The sequence below is a fragment of the Talpa occidentalis genome, unplaced genomic scaffold, assembly GCF_014898055.3.
Source record: "Talpa occidentalis isolate TD23 unplaced genomic scaffold, MPIMG_talOcc4v2.1, whole genome shotgun sequence".
In the NCBI taxonomy this organism is placed as follows: Eukaryota; Metazoa; Chordata; class Mammalia; order Eulipotyphla; family Talpidae; genus Talpa; species Talpa occidentalis.
Window position 1 is genome coordinate 144,326,789 of NW_026555331.1, and position 21,283 is coordinate 144,348,071.

Genomic DNA, 21,283 nt, shown 5'->3' on the forward strand with positions numbered 1-21,283 from the left:
TTCACTGGGAGATAAACAATGCAGACATTGCTAATCTGTAGTTAATAGACTATGAAATTGAAGATTTAGTAGATTGCATACCTTACCCTAAACACACAGCTAGTTAATAGTGAAGTCAGATAAGAAGCTAACTTGATTTGAACCTTAACTAATTACCCTATTTATTATGTCTCTTTCATGTTTTGTGATAGGAAATCATTGCCTATCCTGTTTCATAGACTAAAATCTCATTGTGGTGGTACTTTTATAAAGAAACATACGAATAAATGAGGCTTATTTCCCAAATGGTGAAATATTTGTTATTTTGCTAAAAAAATTTTTTCTGTCTTCTCTCTTAGCATTCCACATGCACAATCTGTGAACAAATTCACTGTTATGTCTACTTGTCGTGCTTTTTTTAAATAATGGCTGTTGCCAGAGGATTTGTGAAAAGTAACTTAAGAATTATCAAAGCTGATAACTGTGTATATTTAAAGCTTGTCAGTTGTTAGGGGCTGAGGTGGAGTTCCTTTTGAGTTGGATCAGGATGTTAACTAAGTACAAACAAAATGTGTATTTTTTTCCGAGGATTTTAGAAAGGGGGATGGCCTTAAATTGATCCTTCAGCTCCTAATCCATTGACCAGAATTTATTTCATGCTATTAAGTACAAACAGTATGAACATAAAAATATAAATATAAAAGATGACTCTTTAAGAACCTAAACTAAAACTTGAAGGTGTTCAGGAAAATTTAAATGTAGCGCCTGTGCAAACATGACAAAATATCCTAGAGAGTCAGAAGTCTTATACTGTATGTACTTCTCAAAATATTTACCATCCACTCTGAGCCAGGGAACTCTAATGGATAACTGCTTCTTTTTAATAAAGCTTTTCCAGATTATAAAAGGCATCGATGATAATTATTATCAACTGTTAACTCCCTGTAGAAGACTGACTGGAAAATTCTATTGACTGAGTAAGCTAATTTACTAAACCTAGTACAGTAAGGAAGGATTTAACTTTGATTGTGACTTAGTGTCTCATAGGTCCAGCAGGATATTCTAGTGCTTTGAGGCCTGGTTTCAAGTGATTCAAGTTGAATTTCACAAGGCAGGGAATTATGAGTGAGTCAAGTTCCTGATATAATAGTTTAGTAAAGTAAATGTCTTAAAGTGCATCTTAATAAGTGAACTGTTGTTTAATAAGTCAACTATTTACCCAAGCAGGCAATCAATTTTTCTACTAGAACAGTTTGCCCAGATGAGTAATCTGGCTATGTAAGCTTTCAGGAAATTTATAAAGTAACAAAGTTATGAATAATAAGGGAATTATTTCTTAGTTTCTATTTGCTTAGATGTTTAATATGATTCGTGATTGTTTATACTTTAAAGAATATGTGACCACATGCTAGGGGGCTCCAATAAACATAGTACATATATACATTATCAAATAGATGTATTTATTTCAGTTTATTTAAAATTAAAGGCATTTTTCAGTTTTAAATTTAGTGTTGTGACCAAAAAAAAAGAGACTATTATTTACATGCAGATGAAAAGGAACATTTACTTGGGAAATACAAAACATTCATTTAGAGTTATAAAAGTTTGGGTCTGTCATTCCTTAAAAAAACCAAAAATGTATTTGGTTTTATATGTACATATACATGATAGTCATTAGAATGATATTATTATAGGCTATCACTTTCCATAAAAACACTAAAAAGGTAGAATCAGTCCCTCTACCGGATAATGAACTTAATTTTAAAAAGCCAACAAAAGAAAGCAAGTTAAATGTGCACTTGGTTTTAATCCCCACTGAAGCAGCATTGAGATCTCTGTTTATTTTGCATTTAGAGGCAGGTGCTGTGCTAAAGCTTTGCACATACACATCCTCATTTTACAGGGAGAATAAACAAAATCAAACAGGCTAAGTACATTGCCCCAACCCCTAGTCCTCCTTAGTAAAAACAAGACTTGAACATCTGATTGTCAAGCATGTCCTCTCAGGTCTGGTAAGAGGAAGCAGCATGGCTAGTCATGGAATGAGAACCTCAGTAGTGAAATGCATTTTCCCAGCTCCTAGTAATGACCGTATGGCCAGAAGGGACTTTTTTTTTTTTCCATCAGAAGCAAAGAACAGGGCCTCCCTGATGGCCCAAGGGTTAAGACTCAGCTCTACCACAGTGATAGACTGAGTTTGATCCCTGGCCAGGGAGCTGACCCACATGGCACAGCAGACCTCTCCTCTCTTGCCTGCTGTTCCCCTCAGCAGTGTATTTCAGTGAATCTGCCTTTTTTGCCTCCCACTCTGTCTCTGGTGAATCCTCTCACCCCTGCACCTCTGGCCTGCATCCCAGTTCTTACATGCATAAATAAATAAATCTTAAAAAAAAAGTTTGAAAAATAAAAAAAAAAAACCCTGAGTCTTTAGGCCTCATGACTTAGGAAAGTTTCATTTGTGATCACCTTAACAGTTCACCCACCTGCACATTTCTTTTTATATAGCTACCATCTCACGAGAGTCACAATATTGCCTTGTTCTCAGAATTTAGCAAACCAGACTTCTTCCATGCCCCTAGGTAATGTCTCCTGTTTTCATGGCTGCAGTTTTTCACGGCAGCTATTTTTGCCGATCTCACCAGCTTTCAAAAGTGCAGATTTTTGCTTAACTAGGCAAAGATAGGAAGGTCCAAAGTCATATCACACAACCCAGTTACCTCCAATCGGCAATTCCAGGGTCACCTCCAGGCCTGCTTTCCTTCCCTGGAGCTATTCCTGGTCCTACAAATGAGTTAATCTAAACAGAGTCTTATGATTGAGCTAACCAACAGAGTTTGTTTAGACCTAAATCTGCTTAGCAGCAAAGTCAAGAGATAAGAGTGAAAAATAATCCATAAATAGATGATGTGAAGCCAGCTGCTCCTTCCTGACTCAGGAGAGGAGAAATGAGTAATAAAAACTGTGCACTGATAGGGACAGGCATTCTTTCACCTCCCAAGGGGAAAGCAAAATGCAAGCACCTCTAGATAACTTTACAAGCCATTCATCACACAATTGTTAAAGTTTCTAGACTAGAATACTTGAGACCCTAGCAATGAAGGGTGGAGTTGGTTGTGCAGGGTGTTGGCGGGGTGGAGGGGTATTATGGAAATCTTTGATTCTGGAAGTGAAACTTTGGCAGATTCTTCCAAGCACAGCACCCCAAGGGTAGCAAACTTAGCTGACCTCAGTTTTGAAACTGAACCATTTATTAAGGAATAAGGATGAGATCATGTGAGAAAGAGCAGAACAGTGAATCTTAATGTTACTTTTATTAGGTGTGATGAGGGTATTGTGGTTTCAATTTTTAAAAAACAAACTTTCATCTTGGCATTATCAGATGAAATAATGAAATATCTAAGATTTATTTTAAAATACTTACAGAAAACAAGAGTTTTGGCATACCACCCAAGCAAAAACTATTGACAAAGTCTTACCACTTGATTCTGTTCTCATATATACACTTACAGAGTTCATTGTCTTTTGTCTCCTTTTATTTTATTTCCTGGAAAGAAATAATATACACTCACATTTAGATTAATCTCATATATCTAGGGGCGTTCATATTTTAGACTTTAGCTGCAAACTGATTTTTTATGGCCATTGTGGATACTTTTTTTAAAAAAAAGATTCATTTTAGTTATTTATGCATACAAGAACTGGGGTGTAGGACAGAGGTATGAGGGGGGTGAGAGGATTCACCAGAGACAGAGCGGGGAGCAGAACAGGCAGATCTACTGTAATACACTGCTGAGGGGAGCAGCGGGTGAGACAGGAGAGTTTCGCTGCATCATGTGGGTAGCTCCCTGGCCAGGGATTGAACTCAGGTTGCAGTGGCTGCCGATAGCCATTGTGGATACTTTCAACAGCTTAGCCAGAGGCAGTTGTTCCTTCTGGCCAACACTTGAATGTCCAGCTTGGCTGACACTGAAGAGGGCTACCTGAGGGCCCTTCAAGTTTCCTTCACAAAATGTAACAATGACACCCCAGGTGGGTGAACACAAGCCACTCGGGGTCCACTGAGCATAGATTTGACTCCCCAACCTCCCCCTTGGCGGGGGAGTCACACACAGACACAATCCAGTCCTGTTCCTGACCATTAAGTTCCCCCCACTCCATGCCTTTTTTTTTTTTTCTTTAGCCTCTGGCTGCTTTGCTTGGCAGTCAAGTATTTAGCCAGAAGCCAAATTAGGATCACTTGCTCCCCACCAGGACATCTCAGGCCCCACCAACATTGCTTGGCCTGTTAGCAAATTTCGCTGCCATTTGCCACAGTCACCAGAAAGCAGGCCAAGTTGCAGTTACTGAAAAGCCCCTATTTATTGTGTCTTTTAGTGCATCTCGCTGTGTGCTACTGTGATATTGCGTATTTGACCATTAGGAGAAGGTGAGGAGGGGAAATTATTATTATTATTATTATTATTATTATTATTATTGCTGCTGCTGATTGTTGTTCATGAAAGAGACAGTAACAGTTTTAGTTAAGCAAGTGTGGAATTAGATGTGGGTTTCTTTCCTCTTTTATAAGGTGATTCAAAATTGGAGCTCACTCAGGTTTCCAGAGAGTTTGATGAGCACAGAGACTAGAAAAAAAAAACAAAACTTAAATAATTGTCCTACATCACACATTCTGTGATTTATGTTGGTAATAGATTCAGTTTTCTACCCCCAAAATCAATACCTATCGGGTGTCACTAGCCAGTGTGGCTCTTGAAAACAGGAAATGTAGGAAGTCTGAGATGAGCTGTAAGTAAGAAATACAAGAATTTGAAGATTTAGTTATGAACCAGAAAAAGACTATATAATATTTCAAATACAATTATTCATCCCATCCATAGTTCATTCATTTATAAAACAAGATCATTCCTGGACCTCATGGAACTAAAATTTAGTAGATGCTTTTGAAATTTTTATTTCATTACTGGATAGTTCTTTTTTTATATATCTTATTTTATATATTTATATATATATAAATATATATATTTTTATATATATTTTTTTTTACATCATTTTTCACTTTTTTACAATGTTTGCTTTCTTTTCTCAGGGATAGTCCCCATAGAATTTCCACCACCAGTTCACCCATGGTTCTTGTGTAAATACTCTGACACTACCTGTAATAGCCTCGAAGCCCACCCCTCTGCAGCCCTGCTGTAATGCCAAGGACAGGAACGTGTTCTCAGGGTTCATTACCAATTGTCCCCGGGCAAAGGTGCACTAGGAATTGCTCTTGAGCCTCATTGTTCAATAAAATTGCCACTTGGCTCATGCTCAGTGAAATAAGCCAGAAAGAAAAAGAAAAATACCTAATGGTCTCACTCATAGCCGGAATTTAGAAAACCTAAATAAGGGACCATGAAAAATACTAACTATAATGAAGTAAAAATCAAAATCAACAAGCAACTATAAACCAGAGACACACTACGGGGATGGGGGAGAGAAGGGAATAGGATCAAAACAAGGGTGGTGGAAATTGTATGGGGACTATAACCAAGATGAAAATGCAGACATTGTGCAAAAATGAAAAATGATGTAAAAAAATATATAAAATTTAAAAATTTTTAAAAAAATTGCCCCTTGTCCCAGACAAACACTTGAATGTGACTCATCTGAATTGAGATGGGCTATCAGTGTAAAACACATACTGGATTTCAAAGATAGTAAGAAAAAAATGAACATAAAGGATCTCATTCATAATTTTATATTGATTACATGGTGAGAAGGGAATTATTTTATAAGATTGGATTAAAAAATATAGTCTTAAAATAATTGCTCCTACTTAGCTTTACTTTTTAAATGTAGTTAGAAGAACACTTAAGATCACAGATGTGGCTCACAGCATGTTGCATTGGCCAACATTTCTCTGCACTGAGCTTTTCCAGGCCCCCAGGGCTGCTCAGAGCAGGCTCTGCCGCCCTCCAGGCAAATATAAAGCAACAGGGAGGAACTGGAGCCTCACATAACTTCCTCCTCTTTTCTTTTTCATTTAAGGATTAGTTGCACCTTAAGTGATCAGCGAACAGGATACATGGAGAAGCAGCAGCTAATCTAAAAACCTTGATTCTGCTGGTCTCAGAGTTTTCACTTACTGAAAGATGAAGCGAAATGATGCAGAATCTCTATCTCTTTGAGTAAAAATATAAAATAATAATAACATAAAATATACAATATAGATATAAAAATAATCTGCTCTCTCTATTTGGGATAGAATTATACTAAGTGGGGTCGATACATGTGAAACCACCTGATAAACTATAAGCTGTATTATTATAAGTGATAAATGATCATCATTTAAATAATAACTACAATAAATACTTCCATAAGCAATCAGGAAAACTTTTATGATATAGGAGATTAAAATGCCATAATTCTAGGGAAATTACAAAAACAACAAAAATTCAAATAAGATTATAAAAATATTAATGTTTAAATAGTGAGGTTAATAAGGGAATAAGTGAGTTAAGTATTAGAAGGACACATGCATAAGAGTGGGAAAAATTTGGTTTTGGAACTCACATCTATATTAATTGCCAGAAGTCAAGAGTTTGCTGTGACATTACTTGCCTTTCTATTATATAGTTTTATAGGATCTATTAAAATACTACTGGTTAAAAAAAAACCTCTCCCTGTTTACATTGTGGTCAATTATTTGGGTATTTCTGCAGTAGCAAAAGGTGGGCAGTTGGCCTCTGAGTTCACACTGCCTAAGTTGAAGCTTGTTGAAACAGAGGGTACTTTGTATAGTTTCTGGCTTAGCAATACCAGGCACCACACCACTTAGCTATAATTGCATACTAGTGAAACACAGAGACATAATTATTTTTCCGAGTTTCCAAGCTGATCCCAACATTCCTAGTCTTCATCAGCCCCTAAAATCAAGGCAGATCCAATGACTTCACAAGTCCTATTTAGGCTGTGCTTATTTAGTCTCAGAAACTTGTTCTAGTGTGCAAAAGCAAAGTGATTTACACTTCCTTGACTGCACAAATGATTCAAAACTATTCCAAATCAGAGCTAATCTAAATCACTAAATACATTTTCTAAAGTATATGACAAAGAGGTTGACCTCATGGGGAAACATATTGGAATGAAAGAAATCCCAAGAAGCTTCCATAGGTGTGAACAGGTAAATAATATTAGATAATATCATTTTCAAATAAGGCATGTTAGAATACAGCACCTGATCATTAGTTTCAAAGAACTGTTATTTCCAAAGAATCTGTACCATCACTTCCCTTGGAAGTGGCCAGTCAAGAGTGCATGGTTAAGTCTGGCTTAATAGTGGGTTTGTGGAATGAAAGACATGGAGTATTACTTGTGAAAGTGGGAAAACCCCAGAAGATACTTAAAAAACCATGAGCAAACCCATGTGAACAAAATGGAGGTTTCAACTGTGGCAGAGAAGAGAGACTCAGCAGGAAGCAGATGGTGCAGTCCAGTGGATTCTCTGAGGAGAGTTGAAGGGATGTGCTCTATAAAATTATGTGAGAAGAGTAAAGTGCATCCAAGGGGAGATGTTGAAGAACACTTAGGTGAACAACAGCAACAAGGTTTTAACCACCTTCAAATCTGAGGTGGGAAGAAGTCTTGTGAGAGTTAGAGATAGACCTAGAAGTAGAACTAGAGGGCCCTCCCTCCCCCCGGTGGCGCAGTGGGCTGAGCACAGGGTTGGGAAGCTGTCTGCAGACTCTGCAGCCTCTGCTGCCTTTGCAGCACAGGTTCGATCCTGGTCGGATGGTGAGAATCCCACTTGGTATGGCAGACCTCTCCTTTCTCGCCCGCTGCTCCCCTCAGCAGTGTATTTCAGCCAGTCTGCCTGTTCTGCTCCCCACTCTGTCTCTGGTGAATCCTCTCACCCTCTGCACCTCTGGCCTGCACCCTGGTTCTTGTATGCATAAATAAATAAATCTTTTAAAAAAAATAAGAAGTATAACTAGTACTACATAGAAGAGAGTGGTAGGTGTAGTCTTGAGAGAGTTAGAGTTATGGGAGAGGGCAACTTCAAGAGGATCGAGTTCTGAAAACTCAAGAGTGAACAAGGAGAAAGAGAAGAAGTCAGTAGCTGATGTGTAACCTTGTCCCATTCCCTCATCAGTGTCTCCTTTGGCCAAAGCCAACCAGAAGCCCAATGACAAAGAAATCTTTTCTCCATAAAGGTGAACAGAATGGAGAGGATGGAAGATAGGAACTGGACACAGAAGGAGAGCATTTCCCAAAGAGCTGATAAGTTAGATCCAGATGAGATTAGATTTTGAGGCGTTAGAAGCTTTCTTATGGTGAGTAGGAATGGAGAGGTTGGGTTTTTCTATAATTTAAAAACATTTTTATGAAAGTGACAGTCATACGCAGCACTATGTAGGTTCCACATCTGCAATTTCTCACCTGAGCTACTGTATGTATCACATCACGCTCACCACCCAGTCCAGTCATCTCCACCCCCAATAAATGGGCCCCCTCTACCTGTGTGCCCCCACCCATCTTCCCCACAGGTGACTACCATTTTGTTGTCAAGAATCTAAGTGCTTGTTTTTAATTTTGTTTGTCCTTTTTTCTTTATATTTCACAAATGAGTGTAATTATATTGTAAATGTCTTTTTCTGACTTACTTCACTTAGCATAATCTCCTTAAGGTCCATCCATGTTGTCACAAATGTCAAGATTTTTGTCTTTTTATGGCTGTGTAGTATTCCACTGTGTATATATATTTATGGGGCTGTTTTCTGTCTATACCCACTTGTTCTGCCACAAGTATGCTCTGAATCTGCTTCCTATGGTCCACGTGACAAGGTAGTTCATACTGTACACAGCAAGAAACTGTTTCAAGAATTTCTTCTAAGAACACCAAGATTCAATAATCAAATCAAGGATTAAGGAGCAAGCACAAACAAGAAATAGGTCCACAAGCAACTTTAAGTGTACAATAAGAATTCTTAGATAGAAAAGTTATACTGTTTTTAATCTTGAGTTTTTCTATAATCTTGAGCTTTGTGTAAATCCAATTCTTTATTAAATTTTTATTGAACTAATCCTGAGCTCTATATTCATTAGCTGAGTAAATATGCTTTTGATTTACTTTTTCTTAACTTAAACCAGATATTGGCCTGAACTATCCAAATCTCTGCATAGACATTAAGCAGAAAAAAAGAATCTGGTCATTAACTGTAGTAGATTCTTTAATGTAATTTTCTTTCAATTTTACTGATTTTTTCCATAGGTTTTAACATAAAGATGTTGTAGTTAAAGAGTTTTAAATGTCTCATTATAATGCATATTAATAAATGTGTGACCCCCGGGTGCCTTGCTATTGAGACAGAGAGACCCAGTCTAAATTCTGTGCACTCCTGGTGGCTCAGCACCCTGCATTGAAAACAGATTGTTTTCATAGAAGCCCTGCTTTCTTCCTAGCCCTGCTGCCCATAATTATTGTAAAGCAGAACGATTTCCTGCCTTCCTGCCCAAAATAGCAGGAAGCATCCAACTCTTTCAACCCACTTTGCTCCTGGCACCTCCTCTCCACAGGGGTTAGGGTTCACTGCCAGGAATTTCAAAAAAGCTAACTCTGTTTTGGTTTCTTATCCTGAACTGAGCTTGTGAGCAAAGAAATGAAGCGAGATCTGTAATCTATCCAGGGATTTAGAGAAATGGCTTCAGGCGGCTTACCAGCCCCAAGCCAGGGGCCAGGCTGCAGCCCTTGCTCTTTTCCAGATTCAATGTGGCAGTGAGTTCCAGGTAAGATCTGGTGATCCTCTGATGAGTCAGAAGCAGTTGGGGAACTCTATAGAATGTCTTACGAAGAACTAAGAGCAAAGAACATGTTCACCTCCCCTTCAGATTTAAATAGAAATTGCACCAAGTCTTCATATGTGCCTCATCCAGGGATCGATGCTATGTACCTCTGGACCCTCACATCATAATAGCCCCAGGCCCAACTCTGGGAAGCCCCTGAAGGCATATTAATTACCCCAACTATAATACTTAACAGGAGCTGCTATTTGCTGTTGCTTTTTTTTTTTTTTAAATTTAGTTCTGGGTACAATATAAATGCCTTCTATGCACTCACCTCACTTAATTCTTATCATGACCCCATCTGGGACATGACTGTTAACTCCATTTTACAAATGGGAAAGCTGAGTTTTAAAAAGATGGAGTCATTAGACACGTTTCATAAGGAACAGAGCTAGGGACAAGCTAGAAAGTACAGTACCACCCAGTGCTATGAGCCTATGGGCTTGCCCCTCTGAGAGGCCTCTGAGGACCTTGAACAGCATCATGCAGGACACAAGGAGCACCCCATGGGACCACCAGACACAGTGGGTGGTTCACTCTAACAAGGAGGCAATAACAGTTAATGTTATCAAAATCTTGCTCTGGCATGGAAGACTGACTCCCATCAAATGTCTAACTTTTGGGGCCTCCCTGGTGGTGCAAGGGGTTAACTCTCAGCACTATGAAGCTATTCACAGCCACTGCAGCACGAGTTGGGTCCCTGGCCAGGATCCTGACCCTCATGGCACAGCAGACCTCTCCTGTCTTGTCAGCTGCTCCCCTCAGCAGTATATTTCAGTAGATCTGCCAGTTCTGCTCCCCACTCTGTCTCTGGTGAATCTGCTCAGCCCCCCTCACCTCTGGCCTATACCCCAGCTCTTGTATGCATAAAATAAAAATAAAATAAATTTTAAAAAGTCTAACCTTTGACCTTAGAGAATCTGCCATGACTCCTTATCCCTGATTCTATCCTATGAAACAGACAAATGTCAAGAAACATTGTGCTTCTGTTTCTAACTTCTTTATCTGAGAATCAGCCCCAAGTAATCAATTTTGTGACTCTTTTGCCAGAGACTCTGTCCTGGCGCAAGTCTCATAATGCCCCCCAAATAAAAGGCACTCCTAAAAGTCCCCAAATTCTACCATTGGAGATAAATTCTCAAAAGTCCCCTTCAATGGGTCTAAGCTTAAAATCCTTTCACAAATAGCCCATACTCTTTACCCTAAATCTTGTAGTCTAGGCAACACGGGAACAAAATTCCTGAAGTGAAGTGACTGCCTTGCTCGGAGGAAGCAATGTCACTTCTTCTCCCTTTAAAGCTGAATCCTCAGGATGGATGGATGGATGGATGCATTGATGATGGATGGATGATGGATGGGTAGATGGATGGATGGATGGATGGATGGATGGATGGATGGATGGATGATGGATGGATGGATGGATGGACTTACATGCATGCATAATGCATACATATATATATATATAACACTGGTATTGTATTAAAATTATTGTATAAACACTATCATATCTTTTTCTCATTTGACTCAGAATTTTATGATCATCAGAATGATCATAGAGTCTCCGATGTGGGCAGTTGATACCAGTCAACAGATAGTTAAATCCAGTTGGGATACCCCAGCATGCCTCTAGGCTTTACAAGAAGCACAAAACTACATCAGCTATTTCAAACAGTCAACACTTTCCCCCCTATTTCTTCATCCATTCATTCTTATGAATATCTACCAAGTGCTTCATAGGCATTAACCATGGTGCTAGAGACCAAACTAGAAACAAAGCATGGTGTGGTACCAACCCTCAAGAAGATCACAGCCTGATACAGGAAACTGGTAAATATGCCAACAATAATACAGAGAATACCAGGGCCTTATGGAATCAGAGTAGAGCAAGGACCTAACTCATCCTTGGGAGCCCTGCATCAGTGAAGGAAGGTGTTTCAGAAACAGTAAGCCTGGTGGAGCTGCAAGAGGATAGGCAGCCATTCGCTGATTGAATATCAGTGACGAGAGATGCCGGGTGGGTCTCAGCACAGTGAGTCTGACCCACACTCCTAGTGGAGGTTGGGGAAGTTTTTGCAATAAGAGCAAAGGTCAGATCTCTATGCTTTTTTTTTTAGATTTTTCCCTGATTCCATCCCACTTCAACTCCAAGGGATCATAACTGATTTCTGAGCACTACCTTGCCCAGCTAAAGATTCACATTTCAAAAATCCTATTCTTGGATTTGGTACACAGTTTGTCCAATCTATGTCTGCCTTTAGAGTTGAGCCCTTCATCTGTGCCTTAAACTGAATTCTCATTCATTTCCCACTTTTAATGTTGTGCAAACAGGCACTTTGAGGATGTTTTGAACAGTTACAAAGGAGTAAGACCCAGGTCTAGAGAGAAAAGATTATAAAGGGTACTGTACAGTTTTTGTTTAAAAGTGATTCTTGTAATCAACATTCTTATGATTAGAGTTTCCTAAACAATATCCTGAAGACTGGCAGTATGTGTCAGGGAGAGAAATGAACAAAAGCAATTGGGGGAATAGAGTTGACACATGAATTAAAGTGCTACCCAGTTACAGTCTGACATGGGCAAGAAAGAAAGCAGGATCACAGGATCAGCCCTATCAATGCCCCCAAATCTATCAGGAGAAAGAATCGTCCTAATGTTGGAACCAGCTCACACTCAGATGGAGCTAGATGTTTAAAGGGAGGACTCATATTGACCAGTTCTGATAGTTGGAAAAGTAATTCATAGTAGGTTCCACGGTTTTCCCCAGGATACCAAGAGTGACTGAAAATTGTGTATATGAAGTCAATAGGAAGATTAACAAACTTAGTACAGAAAACCATGTGTAACAGAAATCTGACCTGTGGATTCTCATGAAAAAGTGCCAATGAACTCACTGACAGATGCTGAGTAAGCAGAATTCCCAAAACTCAGATTAAAACTATCATGTAAACCATTTTCTTGTTCTTTGAATTCCAATGCAAAAGGATGTTTTTTCTCATTCTTTAAATTAATGTCATAATTTAAGGGAAAAAAGTCTTAATATTTCAAGATCAAGACCTAGCAACGTAGATGTAATTCAGAAAATCATTACTCTTGATAGTCAAAAATTCAGGATAAAAGTGGCACTGTTAATAAAAGACCCTTACAAATTCTATTAATTTATTGTTTTTGTTATTGCTTGGTTTTCCAAATCATGCAGGTAAGAAGTATTCTTTTTAGAAATATTGTCACCATTTTTTCCATGTAAAATAAAAATCTCCAAAGAAGTCAGCACAATAAAGAAAGTGAAGCTTAGTGAGTCCCTACATTTATAGTGTAATTTATGGTTCACAAAGACTGTTGTACATCTTTTCTTACTTGGGGTCTCATTTGAGTGAAGCATTTGAAGTGGTGCATTCTATTTTGTCTCTATCTTCTAGGGGTGAAACCCAATCCTCAGAGGAGCTAAATAATTGGAAGAACTTAATCCCATCCATAAGAAACAAAGCAGAGGCAACACGCCACGCCTGCCTCTCACCCTTAAATACGGTTTGTCTTGAACATTGTTGGCTTTGCAACTCAGTGTTTAGCAATGCGTAAAAAGGAAAAAATGGGCCTGCTGGAAAATGAAAATAAGCAATTCTAGCAATCAGGTAAAAATTCAGTGGGGAAAAAAAATCATGAGAACAGAATAGATAATGCAAAAAGGAATGGGAATCAGAAATGGCTGCAAAGTTGGTGAATGGGCCACCATCAATATCAACTATCGCTGGGAGTTTCCCTGGACCATCAAATCACTTCTGAGTGGAATGTCAAAAGGTATCCAGTTTTATGGTTGCTGTTATTATAATAAAATGTTAAGAAGAACGCAGTTTACATGAACCTGGTGTTTAAAATTTTATGGCATTTCCATTAGAATGATCTTTCTTTGTGTGTGAGTAGGTGGTCAGAATATACAACAGGTGCCTCAGTGATAGAACACAGTTCCTCAAATGTCTCAAAATATCTCAGAAATGTATCAGTTCAGTCCTGCTTTCCCCACTCCCAATATATACTGTGTGCAATTTAGCTTCTTCCTGGAACAATAGCTATTACTTACAAGGCTTCAAAGTGAAAGCACTTGAAATTCATGTTTATTCATTGTATAGTATTTATTGTAATCATATCAATAAGGCACTGTCTCTATGACCAGCTGCAAAAGACATGGAAATAGTTCTCCCCCGCCCCCATACACACACACCCCAGCATCCTTCAGTCTCTCCTTCTCTCTCTTCCTTTTCCTTTAATTTTTTTTTTGTTATAATGAAATTTTGTCATATATGGCTGTGATTTCTGCTACATGTTGAATAGTTTGTTTGCAAGACATGATTTCCCTTCTTTTCTTTCCCTGCCCTGTGCAGTAGCTTACAAAACAATTCTCACATCAGAATCACTGGTTATGAAACCCAGAAAGGAGAATTTTTAAGTTTCCCAAGTGATTCTGGTGAGTTGCCAGCTTTTAAAACAATTGTTCTACTGCCACGCCCATTTATTGATAGATATTGTTATAGGCTGCTTTTACACGATTTGAAAGTGATGATGAAAGTTAGGCCTAAGCAAATACTAAAATATTTACTATTTGGACCTTTACAAAAAAAGTTGCTTATTCCCTTCCTTAAATCATTATAAAACTCTATCATGTCATATATACATTTTTTTGTAGTAAGGACAGATATTTTTCTAATACTCATAATTGAAATATGATGTTTTGAAAGAACAAAATGAAGTGATGACAGTGTTGTAACTTGCCTTATCAAATAAACTTGCTATCAAATTGCTAAAATAAATAAATAAATAAATAAATAAATAAAATAATTGTTCTAAGGAAATTTGACTTCATTGCCAACATACGTTAAATCATTGTTTTTTGAGGGTTCTACCTGATTGTCATTGAATTTCTTGTCCAGGAAATCTTTTCCCTGGACAGAAGGAGGAGCTTTCTGCATGAAAACTTTTCTTAGAATGACTCTCAATTTGTATCAGGATTATTTGATATAAACCAAGTAACATCCCAGTCTATAAATAAAGACTGCTTAAGATGTCTGAAAATTCTCAAATCCCCTTTGTCTGTCACTCTTTCTTTCTACACACAATTATTAAACACCGCTGAGGTTTGTTTTAGGGGCATAAAGACAAGCAGAATGGGGCTCAAGTCCTAAAATATTCAGTGGGAAAATTACAATTTGATTTAGATGTTAATTCATTTCTCATTAAAATTGCATTTGCAGTGTTAGAACAGGATGTAGGCATGAAAAAAACAAGCAAATATTCACCAAACTTCTCTAGAATTGCTTACAGTTTATCCCTGAGACAACCGTTAAGACACTAAAACAAACTTGAAGGGCTGGTCTTGCAAAGTCACTAAGAAGTGACAAAAACTGTAATTAGTAGCATAACCCCACCCCCCGAAAAGCGTTATTGTTGCACAATAGTTGGCCACTTAAAGATAAATATCAGATGGTTTCACTTACATGCGGAATAGAGAAACGAAATAGCTTTCAATAAAGCTGCCTAGAAAGCAGGGAGTCTGTAACCTTCTAGCCGCTGCCCGGCACCTCCCAGGTCCAAGCCTTGAGAAGCCAGAGCAGTTCAAAACATAATGGCTGCCTATGGAGACACCACACACTATTTTAAAAACACTGCAAATAATGCTAACTGACCCCAGGGTTTGGGTTCCTCCCCTTCTCTCTGATCTTTCCCTCCCTTTTTCTCCACCCCCCCCTTTTCTTTCAGCCTCCTGACAGCCAAGTACTTGCACAGTTACTTTGGTTTACAATATGTTATCCCCAGTGGAAATCAGAAGCTTTAATTCAAAAGGTGACCACTCTTGACCTCTGACCCTGGCGCCTCCCACCCTGCTGCTCCCCTCCATTTGCTGTCTCCATGGAACTGAATAGCCAAGTGGAAAAATGGGAGCAGGCAGAGTCTATAGCTATTCACAGACCACCCCGCTCCCCTTGTCCCCCCACCCCGCCAAAAAAAAAAGAGTAAGAAAGATGAATGAAACTCATTCATCAATAAGCAGGAGATGAAGAAGAAAGCCCTATTGGCTGAAATGCAAGTTGAAAAACAGGGAGGGCAATGGAGGAGGAGAGCCAGGGAATGAAATGGAGACAAGGAAAGAAAGTAGTGTGGAGGGCGAGCGGTGAGTTCTCAAAGGTAAAGCCTCAGGGCTGAATGTTTGCAGGTTGCTAAGGGGCCTTGTTGCCACTGTGCATGCGTAGGAGTTGAGTTCCACCTTCTTGGAACGAAGGACACACCTGCAGGACAACCATGTAGAGGAGCCCCGGGGTTCCTGGGATTTTCCTGTCTTAAATCCTGGTGGCACTGTTTGGGAGCTGAAGCTATGGAAACAGGACACCTTGTCAGAGAGTGGGGAACAGAGGACTCCCACAAAATCCCATGCTCCTCCAGAGGAAATGTTTACACACGTCAGGAAGCAAGTGAGATCAGGTAGATTCTTGGGGTTACACAGACAGTCCATCTTTATTTCAGCCAGCTTCGCTGAGCATGCTCATGCACGCAGGACCAACGGCATGCTAAGGAAGAGTCCGGTATAGACAGTTCCACGGCCTGGCAGTCAACCCGCTTGGTCCCAGCTCAGGAGCGGCACATAGAGTGCACTCCCTACCTTAGGATGCTCAGATGTGGGGGGAAATCAGCAAGACCACCCTATCAATCTCAAAACTGGGGCGAGTGCTATCACCCCATAGTATTCACCATATTCTCCCTGTGCCCAGAAGATGTTCACAATTCCTTATTTATTCCCCTGAAAACATTTTGGGTTGTTTTTCATATGACTGTCATCTCTGAGACTAGCACTCCACAAAGCTTCCATTATGTGCAGCAAAGAAAGCACTACAGGCTTCAGATTAAAGAAATGTGAGGAAAGAAGATATTTTATCACCTTAGCCTCATGCATTCCTCATGCACCACAAGGACATCACCTGCAACATTATGGCTGGAGAGGGATTGTACTTGCAGGAAATCAGGGTTCCCCTGTCCTCGCTGACAAATTCCAGTTACATTCAAATGGAACTCTTAAACTATTTTGCCAGAAAAGGTGGCCTTGTTCTAAATGGCATTTCCCCCTTATTTTCCTATCTCATGATACTTCTCTGACTAGCTACATGTTCTACCACTCTAAGATTTCCAGCAAAAGAATATGCACAAAGGAGGTGATGTGTAAAGACTGTGAAAAAGCATGGAGGAGGCTGATAGTGAAATTGGCAAATGGGCATGAACTGGAATCGTCAAGCAGAAACCCTCTGGACTTCAAGCATGCCTGCTTACCATCATCAAGGGAAGGGCTGAGGGCATCTCCAAAAGTCACAAAATATGGAGGAAGGACAGAGACCCACCAGAGCAAATACTCTGTGATTACCCCCTCTCTGCTCTACTCCCTCACCTCCTCCCCTTACAATTCTACAGATTCCCATGAAAAGCACTGAAATAAGGACTAGAATGCAGAGGCCAAGTGGATTCAATTCCTTTTGGGTCTCTGCCAGATTCTCATTAGGTCCTGGACATGTGAACCAATGCTGATTTCCATGCCTGATCTACCCTAAATCTGCCCTTCCTGAAACACTAGCTTTTGTTCCTGGCCGTCGCCGACTCTAAATGGGGATTTGGGTGAGGGCAATACCAAAGGGCCCGTCATTATACACCCATTATGATGAAATTGATGGGCTCCCAGTCTCTCTGGCTGAAAGCTCTGACAGGGTGAGATCACATTGGATTGTGGATTCTTTGCTTCCCTTGGTAAATCAGGATACAAATGAGAACTAGAATTGGAGGGAGAGTAAGGAAGAAGATAAAGGAAGAGTGTTTTTCCTCAAATTCACCTCACTTCATGCTGGAGTGAGAAGCCACCCATACTCACGAAAGGCTAATTATATAAATCAGATGCCCTGGCTGAGTTTCCAAGCTCCTGGGCGCAGGGAGAGCTAGGAATAAATGAGGTCTTCTGTAAAATGAAAGAAACCCTTTGAAAAAACGCCAAAGCCAATGGTTACACAGCTTAACTCAACATTTTTTAATAGAAACAGAAAAATCTGGACAACGGATAACAAAAATAGCTGAGTTTCATCTTCCAGTAGATTTGGAAATGTACTCTGAATGTATTTCTCTCCTTGCCAGAGTCTACTTTACTTCGCATTACTAAATATGACAATTCCTGATACATCCTCAAAATAAATTCTGAATTATATTCTGTGAAAATCACATTTGTGTTAGGATGTCATGATAAAATCTATTGTTTAGATAACAAAGGCTAAACGTGGGGAAAAAAAATCCCAGCACTAAGAAACAGGGGTACATAAGTCTTTCCTTCTGGCTTTGCCACTCGCTCACAGTCTTGGGCAGTTACTTTCCAAGTCCTCAGAAACCTAGGAAAATAGTGGGTTTGACATAGACTAGTAAGTAGTACTCCTTGATCTATAATACTAATTTTCCATGCCACAAGTGTCAATGCTTATTTGAAAAATCAAAATTCAATCCAGGTATCAATGGCATGGAGGCTACTACTTTGATGAGCAGATAAAAAAAATTGGGCTTTGGTGGAGGTTAACAATTTTTCCTTATGGATGGATTGTCTTAGCCTCCATGAAATTCAATTTTTCTTTTTCCAACTCATTGATACTGCCTTCTGCTAAATCCACTGAGAGATGTTTAATTCTTGACAATGTAAGTTACTTCTTAAGGCAGGACAGACAAGTACTCAGCCTCTCAAATCCAGAACTCAGAAGCCATACAATACATGTTTGCTAGAATAAATGATGAGATATTTACGTGAATGGCAAAATCACTTAAGTATTTTTATGAATGCCTCTATCTGGTTGGACAGTTGACTTATTCATATTCAATTTTCTTTCCAATGACCCATTTGTCTAACTTTTAGTTCTGACCAGAACAACTAATTATAATCCATTCTTTCTTAATTTAGGACTCAGGTTAAATATTTAAATGAAAGCATAGTGATACAAAGACAGAACAGATCACTAAGACATTTGGTCCACCCCATTTTATGTTACATTTTTCCCGAGGTTAGAGGCTAAGAAAGGTGAGATGAAATACCTTGCTCAAAATTAAACAATCATATATATAGCTAGTGGTAGGGCTGAAATCAGCCCATGTTTCAAGATTACTTTCTTGCTCACATGACTTCTTCACAGAAAGACATACAAATGTCAGTACGTGCCTACGGAGGGAAAGTGGATTTGCCAGCATGGGAAAAAAACTACAGTGCTAGTTCTTTTTTTTTTTCACATCATCACTTCATGAAAATACATGCATGACTATGTACATGTGTGCATCCAAACAGTGGTGATTAGATTCTCAAATCAGATCACCAAAAATGGCTGAAACTACTGCCAATGGATTAGCCATCTACCTTATTTCTTTTTCAAAATAGATTATGACAAGTTGATGGTGAGTTCTGGGGTTCAGAAATTGGTAAGAAAAATTTTTGTTAAAGTAATCACAGGGCCTCCCTGATGGCACAGTGGTTAGAGACAGTGCTATCAAGCTATTACCAACCACTGCAGCATGAGTGTAATCCCCAGCCAGCCAGGGAGCTACCCACTTGGTGCAGCAGACCTCTCCTGACTCGCCCGCTGCTCCCCTCAGCAGTGTATTTCAGTAGATCTGCCTGTTCTGCTCCCCACTCTCTCTGGTGAATCCTCTTACACACATACCCCCGCGCCTCTGGCTTACACTCCAGTTCTTGTATGCATAAGTAATCTTTTTTAAAAAATAAAGTTATCACAGTAGAGACTCCATTTGGTAGTCTGGTCATGACCAGTCTACTCTAAAAAAGGTAAGGATTAAAATCTTTGTAGCAAGCAGAATGACCCAGAATAAGTTACTCCCACCCTTGAATCCATTTCTCCACCTTTGGCCACTGTACTGACTTTCAGTAACTTCCCCAGAACTTAGACACCATGCCAAGGAGGGTAAAGATTAGCAAAGAGTGAGAAGATTTTGTATCAACCGACCAACCCTAGATATGTTTGATTGCCCTGAATTGTTGAGCTTGATACTTTGCTACCTGACAAACTTGAATGGAAATTAAGTTACCTCTAGACCTGAGAGCTTGACTTATCCTATCAACTCAAATCGCCATGTGAAGCTGAGACTGACTGAAAGAGAAAAATAGTTTGGGGATTCAAAATAAACACTGAAATGGATCTTAAAACAAATTTCTCTAGAAGGCTGGAGCACCTGAGGAAATTGTTTTTTATCATTGATTGGTCATGTTACACAAAGGCAGATAGACATGGTTTTAAGATACAAGTGGTAATTATAAAGTTTTGGAAATCTATAAAACCTACCAGACATTGCTGACATGGGAGAAGTGTGATGTCTTCAAATTTTGAAGGATGGGATATTATTGTCTATTTTTGGTATAGATGGTTGGGTTTTTTTTTTAAGATTTTTATTTATTTATTCATACAAGCACTGGGTACAGCCAGAAGTGCGGGAGGGTGAGAGAATTCACCAGAGCCAGAGCGGGGAGCAGAACAGGCAGAAGGGCCGAAGTACACTGCTGAGGGGAGCAGTGGGCGGCAGGACAGGTCTGCGCACCATGTGGGACCCTCATCATGCAGCCGGGGATCAAACCAGCCCTGCAGAGGCTGCAGGCAGCTTCGCAACCCAGCGCTCAACCACTGAGCCACCAGGAAGGCCCATTGGCATGGATGGTTTTCAAAGCCAATTTTTTAATCATAACATTTGTAATCATTCTCCAGTGAAAAATGACCATAAATTAGAGAATGAAGCAATGAGGCAGTCAAATGAATCCATCCATTGTCTTTGGGAAGTCTCTGCAGTGTATATTTCTTAGGACAGTTATACTTGAAGAATCTTAACTTGCTTTGCTATCAACGAGAAAGAACAGGGTCAAGAGGACAGGGAACTAAGCAGTAAGATGTCTATGAAAATGAGAAATGAAAGACAACCAAAAAGGAACTTTTTGCCTGGTTTGAAGTTTTATCTGGATGGTTTGTTGGGTTACTCATTTCCTTTACCTGATGTTTAATTGCGATCTCCACAGTTCCTGAACCACACTCTTTATCTGCGCTCTCAAATTCAGTTTAGATACTATTTATTTTTTATTTGATTAATTTTGTTTCATTGCTGTTTTATTAATCTTGTGATTGAGTTTTAATTTTTACCACTCCCCAATCTCTCCTTCATATGTAATGAAATATAGAAGTTATTAACACTGGAGAGATTGTCAACATCTGGTCCAATGGAAGTCAAAAACAGATGAAGTGAAGGCTAGAAAATTATTTTTTAATAAAAATCTTAAAATATTGAATCTAAAATAGAGTCCTACTCTAGTTTAAAGTAGCTTAATGTAAGACAAATATATAAAAGACTATTATGGTGAAGGAATTAGTTGACATTGAAACAAAATCAACTTCTTTACCTATCTCATAAGATTGGTGGAAGAATCAAATGA

At 39.1% G+C, this 21,283-nt stretch overlaps 1 protein-coding gene across 3 annotated transcripts in view; it reads right to left on the reverse strand.

The window, feature by feature from the left end:
* The window catches only part of PTN (pleiotrophin), a 78,944-nt gene that overhangs the window by 29,276 nt on the left and 28,385 nt on the right, over window positions 1-21,283 (reverse strand). Inside the window, exon 1 of one of the 3 annotated variants that reach the window (XM_054692698.1) lies at window positions 15,291-15,415. The exons of 1 other annotated variant lie outside the window; for it this stretch is intronic. The gene's annotated coding sequence lies outside the window, so the exon portion shown is untranslated. Of the gene's footprint in view, window positions 1-2,696; window positions 2,716-15,290; window positions 15,416-21,283 lie in introns of those variants that run through there. One more of the 3 variants, XM_054692699.1, reaches the window with a different exon arrangement.